Here is a 10000-nt window from a genome sequence, read left to right as displayed (position 1 = left end):
TCTGATAGTACTGTCACATCTGGAAGTGCACTCTTTGCTATAGCTGGGACGTCACTTTGTGAAGATCAGGAATTGCTGGGAAAACATGTGCAGATAAAGGTAGAAATGTGACTGAGTTTAAAGCAAAAAAGAGCACTGCACTGTCCCTATATATATATATATAAAACCAATAGTTAAAAGGATAATATTAATTGTCATTTGTAGCCAAGTATCAACCCAGAACGTTAAAAACAAGTCTCATAAAATCACATAAACTTGTATAATATAAATAATATATATGATATAAAATCATTCATAACGATTATGAAACATAGATAAAAGTGGGAAACAGCTTCACATTGCCAGTTTTGTCTTTTAACTGTTGTCCAAAAGTTAATTGTCCACTCTAAGTTAGTTGCATAGTCTGACACCTTAATTACTGCATGGAGGAAAATGTTCTCATGGGACATTTCTGTCCACATGTCTTGGACCTCTCAGGATCTAAGGCACACAGTGATAACAAAAAACTGTTGTGTTTTTTTTTTTTCTGCATTCTCAGACAGAGAAATCAACCTAAATTCCTGGTTACACTTTTCAAACACAGAAATGTACACAGCTTCTTCTGTGGGACTGAGTAAATGGCAGAAATTGGTGGTTCCGACATTTTCTTTTTGCCTTTTGTTTCCAAACTATTTGCCTATTTGTTACTTTATGCTTTTATTTCCAAACTGTAGCATCAAGGTGATGTTTTTGCATTAGATACCTGTGCCTCTCTGCTCATCCACCAGTTTAGTCCTATGGCTCGATTCCAAGCCTCATTGAAACCGAGGGGGATCCTGGTTTTAGTGAACATTGGCTCAGTCCCAAAGACTTTCAGTCAGCCACATCTTCATTTCATTTTTGAAGAGAATCAGCTGCTTTAAAATCGGTGGCACATGTATGTTTATGAGGCTGATGTATTTATCAGTACATGTTCACTTTGTACCACCTGGGGTTGCCAAACATAATCCATTTGACTGATGTCAGGTCCATTTTTTTGCACGACCATTTCTTCCAGCAGTCAATAGCGAGGTTTTCCAAGGTATTGACCAGACAGCTATTGGATGAGGCAGGGCCACGTGACCTCCCGACCTAAAATACTGTAGCAAAAGTGGTGAAGATATGAAATCAATAACTTCATTGAAACAAATATCTGAGGTGACACTTTCTGCAGAAGGATTAAATGAAGAGGGCTCTGTTGGAAATAGGTCAAATTCTACATGGCTGCTTCATGTAAGGGCAGAATCATGTTAATGGGAATTCACATATGAGCAAAAGAAGTAACACTGGGTGCAGTGTCAGGCTGTGCTGAGCCCAAGAACCATGCACAGGGTAGTGAGGAACTGGGCAGTACCTGCAAGGACACTTTGCAGAATACTGCTCCTTAACAAGGAGATTTGAAAACAAGTGATGGCCTTTGGAGAGAGGAAGCAGTGCAGAAATGAAGACAGATTTGTTCCAGCAGAGATCTGGCTTCTCCAACTCCCTGCTTTTCTTGTCCATGTGTGCACAGTGTCTGAGAGCCCTGAGGAGCTCTGGTTGCTCTGGGATGACTTTGAAGGCAAAGTACTGAGCTGTTTCTAGCACCGATTTCAGGGGGACTTGAGGATGCTCAACAACACCCGGGTTATGACAGCCCCCAGGGAATGCGTGAGTACACACACACTTTGTTTGTGTGCACATATACTTGTCTTTCATTTGAAACTGTTTGCACGGGTTCTGAGGGATGAGGAAACAATGGTAAACCTACATTCCATGCATAGGCACACACTGTATTTATTCTGCTAGTGTTTCAGTTTTCATGGGTATTTCAACCTAATGCTATCATGTTAGCACATGCTCAGTTATCACAGCATTTCCACAGTATGACTTCTCATCTTTGGCATATTTTTCCTTAATGCTTGAGTAAAACCTCAGCCCTTTAGGTGAATCCAAGTATTTCTCAAATAACAAAATGTTGTCATCAGCTTATGTTAATGTGTAAAATCTTGCCATTGTTTACCGTGGAATCATAGGAACAAGAATTTAATACAATAGGTTATTTTGTTTTCTCATAAACATTTTTGTTCGATTGTGAAGCAAAATGGAAAAGAAAAAGAGAAGAAAAGCTCATCAAACAACCACTTTATTACTGTTGCTAGAAATAAAATACGGGTAAGGGAGACTTGGCCACTGCTTTATTGTAGCTGTGAATTCACTTCTTTCATTTAAGTGTTTGTCACATTAGTAAAAATATACAGACTGCTCTGAAGTGTGTACATTGGCAATGACTGTGCCTACTTTTCATTTTAAATAACTTTCAGCTCTTCTTTCCTTTCTTGCGTCAGAGCTGGCAGGCTGGCCTAGGCAGGTGTGTAGTGTGAGAGCAGCATCTCCCCCTGGCTCTAGGTCTGAGTCTGGCACAAGTATCTCACTGGGTGTTTGCTCTGCTCACTGTGGAATGCATCTGCAGTTTAACTGAAATAATTGAAGTGAAAAAATTAGCCTTAATACATGCGCTTTATTTAATACTGCCACATTATGTTAAATTTAATAACAAATGAAATTACTCCCAAATAATTTCTTACTACAGAATGTGTGTTTTGTGAACTGACATGAATGAACAACAGAGTTGCTTTGCATCGGTGTTTTTGTACATCAAATTCTTCCCTCTGCACTGCAATGCTGAAATGATGCCTCGTAAGTCATTCCTGGTAGATATATGCAAGTTTAACTGACTTAATTAAGGAGTGAAGCCCTTTAAAATAGGCTTGTAAAATATTTTATTATAAATATCATGTTTATACTATCAGCAATATATATTTTTTATATACATGTGTATTTATAAACATGCATTTGCGAGATGAACTTGAAGAAGACCTTCTAGTGATAGAAGAATTACTGTGAAAGAGTTAGGACAGAAATGAACTCAGTAATGAAATCCAAATAGGAGTTAGATTTCTCCAAACTCTGGTACATGTTTCCTGTTTGAGTATAACATCTCTCTAGCACTTGCTGTTAATTTGTAATGTCCCTCTGTATTAAATACTATCAGATGAGACCATCCTTCTTTCACTTTGTGAAATCATTGGGCTGCTTATAAAGCAAAACACTACCAACTATGAGGAAGAGCAGCAGAACACAGCATAAATTGTCTTTAAAGTTGTATTAAACAGAAAAGCAGGAGCATCAGTAATATTGTGATGGCAACAATACAAGTAAGGAGGCATCAGGGTGGAAACATGCACTTGTGGCATTTATCTACTTATATAAATGTCTTTCATCTCAAAGTACTTTTTACTGTAGCTTCTTCAGAGACTGAATGTGAGGTAATATATTTTTTAACACACTCTGCATCTTTTGATGTTCTGTACTTCCCTCCATCCCAAGTTCAGTAATGACAGAAACCCTAAAGCTTCAGTATTTTTTAAATAATGGGGATCTGGCACATCACAGATTACTCATATTTCCATAAATAAATGTTTTTGTTTTTGTTTTTGTTTTTTTCTTTCCTTGGTGGATTTGTTTCTTTGTTTGTTTGTTTGTTTTCCAAAATATAGCATTCTTCATGTACATCTGTACATTTCTGGGGTCTCTGAGCTTTGGTTTGCAGTGTTGCTATTTGTCTTGTTCCCATTGCGGACATTGGCAGGCACTGATTTAGAAGTTTGGGCTCAGGTTCCTTCTGGGAAATCCTCATGGGGACTGAACTTTGTAGAAATGCTGTCTGAATTAAATTATTTATAATGAGCATGCACAGCAATTGAAGCTTTGTAATGCTTGCCACTGGCTGGTTGTGTGAAATGAATACATTATATTCAAATAGGAGGAAGAATTTAGAGCGTTACTGCAGCACGCATGGTTTGCCAATCCATGGTATTTACATTCTATACCTCTTTCACTTAAATGTTTATACCTTAACAGATATTTTCCCAAGATGGAGAGACCGCCTGATATAATAGCAGGTAGTCTGTACTGAACCCGAGCATCAACTGATTACCAGGCTTGCTTGAATTACTATATGCTATTACAGTATTTTAGAAACCTGTAATGTCCACCATTACTTTCTCTCGTGTGAATCCTTAGACTGACTTGCCATTGCCATTTTTCCCTCTTCGGCAAATAAATACTGTAGTGTATCCAATACAATCAGCAGAGTGTAACCAGAGTGTATGAGTTTTTAGCACAGATAATTAAAGCCCAATGTACTCCACTGTAACAATTACAAGTACTTGAGAAAACAATGACAAGGTCATCCTGCGAATGCAGCCATCAATCAGGGAATTCACCACCTTAATAAAACAATAACGTACTTGTTTAGAAACTAACGTGCAAAGGAAGTGACAACAAAAATTGTTTCCTTGGACTTATGTTCCCTTAACCACATAAATGTGAAGCAATAGCACATATAGTACGTTTAGCTAATTAAGACCAATTCCTCCTATCTGCCCCATGTTCCTTGAGTTGTGACTAACTCTTTGTTGGAAAGGAGAAAGCCACTTGGAATGTGTGGATATAGAGGGAACCCTCTATTTTCCTTGAAAATGATCTGATGGCACATGCTCAATGGGAAGCCTTGGCCCCCAGCAGCACTCACATTGCAGTCCTGGATAAATGCTGATGTAGTAATGCTGTCCAGCATCACCCACCACCATACAGTTGCATATAAACACTTGCTCAGGCCTGGCTTTATGCTGGAAAGGGAGAGTTTTGAGCTTATTTAGTGCCACAGCCTGGGCCTGGGATCTGCCTTTCCATGATCCATGACCTGTACATCACTTTCGGGTGACAGCACGGGGACTTGGGTCCCACCACAGGGACTTGGGTCATAGGCTTGTCCTTTTCTTGGCTCAGTGTGGACAGTTCAGCTATATCTCTTCTGCCCTCAAAGCTGACTTCCTGTGCTGTCCATAATGCCTGTGTCTGTGCTGAGGGATGCCCCAGAGCGAGGAAGGAAGGATGCTCAGCCCCTGCCCTGCCTTCCAGGGTGTGCCTTCATGAAATCTATTTGAATTTCTTCACCCCTGGGAGTGATGCTACAGGTATCAAGCCCACAAGGCCCCATGACTCCATGTGTGTATGGGAACTACTAAGTCACGGCCTGAACCTCTGATTGATCACCTGAGGTGAGCCATGAGTCAGCCAGAGGAGCACGGGTGAAGGCAATTCACCCTGTGCTGCCGGTAGGGGTGGAGCCAGGCTCCACCCCTCCTAGACCTATTTAAGAGCTGGCTACCAGTAGGGAATGATCTTGTCTGGAGATCCCTTCTTCTGGTGTTTTGTGGTGAGCCCAGCATAAGGGTAAGCCTTCCACTTATTCTCTTTTGTTATCATAGTCCACTTCACCTAACTCTCTTGTTTATTTTGTGATTGTGGCATCTTGATATCCATTGATTATACAATGTGTTATACTACAACCCCACATGCTATTCCCTAGCATCCACTGCATGCTGAGCTTCTTTGAAATCTCTGTGTCAGAGGCAAGGCAGAAGGAGGCTCCCTGTCAGAGAACCAAATGGCACCAAACATATCCTAAGCATATTCTGAGCTCCAAAGCCTGCCAGGCTCCTTGGCTTTCCAAAGATACCTATTCCCTTGCCAGGAGAAATAAAGCTGCCTAACAATAGAAAGCTTTGTCAGGCCCTATGAGGAGAGCAACAATTTGTAACTTTTCTGGCCAAAGCTAAGAGTGGTTGGATAGCAGTGGCACATGTTGACTTTTGGTGGGGATAATGCTCTATTATCATATTTTTTTATTTTCTAATTTGGACTCTTTTGCCCCATTTGTTCATGTGCTGTCCTGATAATCCTTTGGTTCAAATCAGAACTGCTTGCCTTGTGATATATGGGCTGTGAGGTAAAGGCAGGTTTTGCCCTTGGAGGGGGCAATAGGGATGGCCACTGAAGCCAGATCACATTTCTCTTTTGCTGTGAGAATCAGATGCTTCCTCTTGCTTACAAGCCTACTTTTCACTTTGCAGTCTTGCCATGACTGCTGGAGGCACAATTCCATCTCTTTTCCCATGTTCTGTAGCAGTATAGGGATAGAGCCCACAGCAGAAGCCTGGCAGGGCTGGAGCAGGCATACTGCATTTGCTCAGCAGTTCTTGAAATTCATGGAGCAGATCAAATCCATCCTCTGTGTCTGTTGCCCACCCAGTCACTGCCAAAATAGGACAAATGGCATGTAGCTTGTCCTTACATATCTAGATGTTATGATACAGGGCAGCCACAGAGCGACTGAGACTTGTCCTTGTTTCCTTGTTTGTTTGTAATTGTGTTTAGCTTATAAACTGCAGACTGTGTAATCGTGATTTTTTTTTTTTAAACAAGAATTTAAATTCAACTAGTATCTTTCATCTGAGAATCTTAAATGTTTTATAAAGTTAAGGACTAGATCCCAAGGGGTCAGAAATCAGAAGAGCTATATGCACAATAATGGAGCTTCACTAAAATAAATTGGTTGAGTATCTGAACAGGCAGCATGGTCTTCAGTCCTAACACAGGCAAAATTTCTACAATGAAGCCATTATGGCCCCAGTTCTTGACTATATTTAAGAACCTGAGTCTCAAAGGGAGTTGGCAATCCACTGTGTAACTAGATGCCTTTGAAGAAGTTAGTTTTAAAGAGTTCCCTTTGTTCCACAACTGCAGAAAATCCTGTGAGTGAGGCTTCAAATACAGGTGAGCATTGTGGTTTTCAGCTAAACATACACTGATCCACAGGCTAATGGATATGTTGAAGTTCAGCTAAGGGAAGTATCATGGGTTGGATAGGTACACTCCTTGATGAGTAAAGAACTGGCTGGAGGGCTGGGCCCAGAGGGTGGTGACTGGTCAAGAAAGGTGTTCCTCAGGGGTCAGTAATGGGGCCTGTCCAGTTTAATACCTTTATTGATGACCTGGACGAGGGGATTGAGTGCATCCTTCCTAAGTTTGTAGATGACATCAAGCTGGCAGGAAACGTTGATCTGCCTGGGGGTAGGAATACTCATTATTGCATAAATATGGGAGAACAGAAGTTTAGGACTTTATTTCAAAGACAATAGTAATCATTTCAGATATTAACCAAGCCTGTTAAAAGTAGAGGATCTATTCTAGTTCTCATTCATAGATGAGCATCAAAGCAGACAACAGCAAACTGGCATGTTGGAGAGTAAATTTTTTTCTCCTCCTAGTTTTATATCATGCGTATCTGTAAATATATCTTCTTGAATGCTTCAAGGCCAAATTCTACAAGACTTCCCGGGGGCTGGCTGCAGGGAAGGAGAGGAGGGGCACAGAGAGTGATGGCTGTCATGATAGATTGTCTCTGTAGATGTCCTTGGCTTTATGAACTATCCTGAGCTCCACAGACTTTCTGGTTCCTGTATTGCTTCCAGGGACTCTTCCTTTGCCATATGTTTCATGGCTGTGTGAGAAGGCTTTCCTCCACAGAAAACAAAACAAACCAGAGAGGGTTTTAAGTCTGTATACGTGGAACAGTACAGCAGCCAAGAGCTGCTGACCTCATGATTCCAGTCAAAATACAGCAGCACACAGGGAGAGCAGGCATAGGCATCAGGGCTATTCCTATTCCCAAGGCTCTCCTATTCCTTGAGATCAGGAATGTCATTAATAGTCCACTGTTAGTTTTTGGCAAGCCACTGAACTATTTGCTGTGTCTATATTTAGTGTGGTGTAACTTAAATCAAAGCCCTAGTATTTTTAACAGCAGCATGGATGGAATTATATTAGACTTGTAATTGGATTTAAGAAACACACTCTAGGACAAATGCACTTCTCAGTTACACTTGGCCATCTCTGCTAGGACTGATGAATTTGAGACTGGTTCTCAGAGCAGAGTTTGCCCAGTGTATGTCCAGGTGGTGACTTTCTGTTAACTCTAAGCAGAATCAGATTTTAAAGAAGCAGTGTTAGCTTTAAGTTGGAGGCCAGTAATAGGCACTGTGGCCTATGGGCTAGAACAGTGCATCCAAAAGGTGGTTTTATAGGATAACTTAGTAATTGCAGGATAGTTCAGTTAGAAGGGCCCTCAGAAGGTCTCTGTCCAACCAAAGTGTGTCATCTCTGACGTCAGACCAGACTGCTCAGGGTCTGGCTTTCAAAACCTCTGAGGATGGAGTTTGCACAGCCTTCCTGACAACCTGCTCCCCAGCTTGGCTGGCATCATGAAAAAGTCCTGCTAGTCTCCAGTCTGTCCTCTCTCAGCTTGCATCTATTGCCTTTTGTCCTCCCACCATGAACTTGTATGCAGCACCTTGCTCCACCATTTTGATGAATATCCTCATTGGTACTCAGAAGCCTGTCATTTGCACCAAGCACAAAAGGTAGCACAGTGGCTGGCTGTACCTGTTCTGGTATAGGATACATCCCATTATGTGTGTGTCTGAGCGTGTGTGTGCAGCTGTAGAATATAAAAACCTTTGTTAATTTCTTATTGTAAGCTCATCCAGGTTATCAGCTGCCTATCTGCTCTAATTTACTTATCCTTACTCTACTTCAGAGCAATTTCTTTCCAAAAGTCCCACTGAAGGCAGAGCAGCTGTGGAGAGCCTTTCTAATTGGGACTGTGAAATTGTCAATGTGAAAGGGATATTTCCTGTTTTCCTACATATGCTTCTGATTTAAGATGTCTTTCAGGTATTTTGGGACTACTTTGAGTCCTCTAAACAAAATCTTTGCAGACTTTGTTATGATCTTGGCTGAGACTGGAGTGAGAACCTGGGGATGGGAGACTCAGCTCTGCCTAGGATTGCCTCTGCCATCACCCTGCTTATCTTTACAATGTATACGGTTTTCCCTGTCATAAAAGAAATCTGGGGGGTACAGTTTTCCAGTATTCACATTTTTTAAAAGAAAAAATTTGCAATTATTGTGACAAAACAGATGTTATATGGAAAGGGATGCTTACAGATACATTGGAAGTTAATCACATCTTTTCTAAAGTATATTGAAAAATTCTCATTAATGTCTGAAATGAAATACTTACGATTACAGGAAATTAAATTGCTTACAACATTTTTTGCAGTCTCTCTCTCAGCACACACTCTTTCACACACACATATACACACACACATAACTATTGTTAATTAAGACTGTCTCCATTATGGGGCTAATTAACAATTAGCATAAACATAATTAGCTAATGCTGACATTTAACTCATTACATTGTTTAAATAATTTTTAGAAATTGCCCTTAGTGGCATTCTGTCATACTGAAATAATGGCAGCACTTTGTCATGTAAATGAAATGACATTTGTGTTGTTTCCTCTCTAACTCATGCATGGAAGATTTTATTTTTTAATTTGAACTACTTTCAGTTCTGAATCCAAGGTGGTTTCTAAAACTTGGGTTCCCGATGTGCTTCTTGAATATCCTCTATAAGTAGATTGAAATTTTGAGAGTTCTTGCACCTCCAGTCTTTGTACCTTGGATGTCCCAGTGTAGAGATTCCTTGTTCCCTGAGTGCTCCTTGCAGGCTTGATCATAGATGATGACTAATAGGTGATCAGTCTGTTAGCAGAACAGAGAGGAGAGTCTTGCAGCTTTTTGGGACCATCTTGCTTTCTGCCTTTATGTATCAGCATTCAAGTCACTCCAGCTGGTCTGCAACTCAGTTCCCCATCTTTGGGATGGCATCAGGACCCCCAGCAAGAGAGATCATGTGCATCTAAAAGTCATTCTTGGTACTTAGAGGCAAAGAGGACTATATTTTTATATGCATATTTGTGTATCCAGAGGAGAAAAAAAGCTGTTTTACACATAATCCATCATACTTAATTTTCAAGTGTAGTATTTCCAATAAAGGGTTCTCTACCATGTGTCACAAGATTTTCGAGTCCTATTTGAACTGACTGGGACAGTGATTGCGTAGAGTAAGGCGAATAAAACAAGGAAAGAGGCAGATTTATGTCAGGCATTAAAACTACAGTGACTTTTCCCATTGTGCTGCTCTGTATGATGAACTGAAGTCAGGACCATAGCTGCTGCAGTGTGAGA

At 40.6% G+C, this 10000-nt stretch overlaps 1 long non-coding RNA gene across 1 annotated transcript in view; it reads left to right on the top strand.

The window, feature by feature from the left end:
* Positions 1–5223: 5223 nt before the first annotated feature.
* The window catches only part of LOC125692248 (uncharacterized), a 15464-nt gene continuing 10687 nt past the window's right edge, over positions 5224–10000 (top strand). The window contains exon 1 of the long non-coding RNA XR_007376541.1: positions 5224–5298. This is a non-coding gene — a long non-coding RNA (uncharacterized LOC125692248). The remainder of the gene's footprint in view (positions 5299–10000) is intronic.

The sequence above is a fragment of the Lagopus muta genome, chromosome 4, assembly GCF_023343835.1.
Source record: "Lagopus muta isolate bLagMut1 chromosome 4, bLagMut1 primary, whole genome shotgun sequence".
NCBI lineage: Eukaryota > Metazoa > Chordata > Aves > Galliformes > Phasianidae > Lagopus > Lagopus muta.
This window is presented reverse-complemented; position numbering and strand designations above follow the sequence as displayed.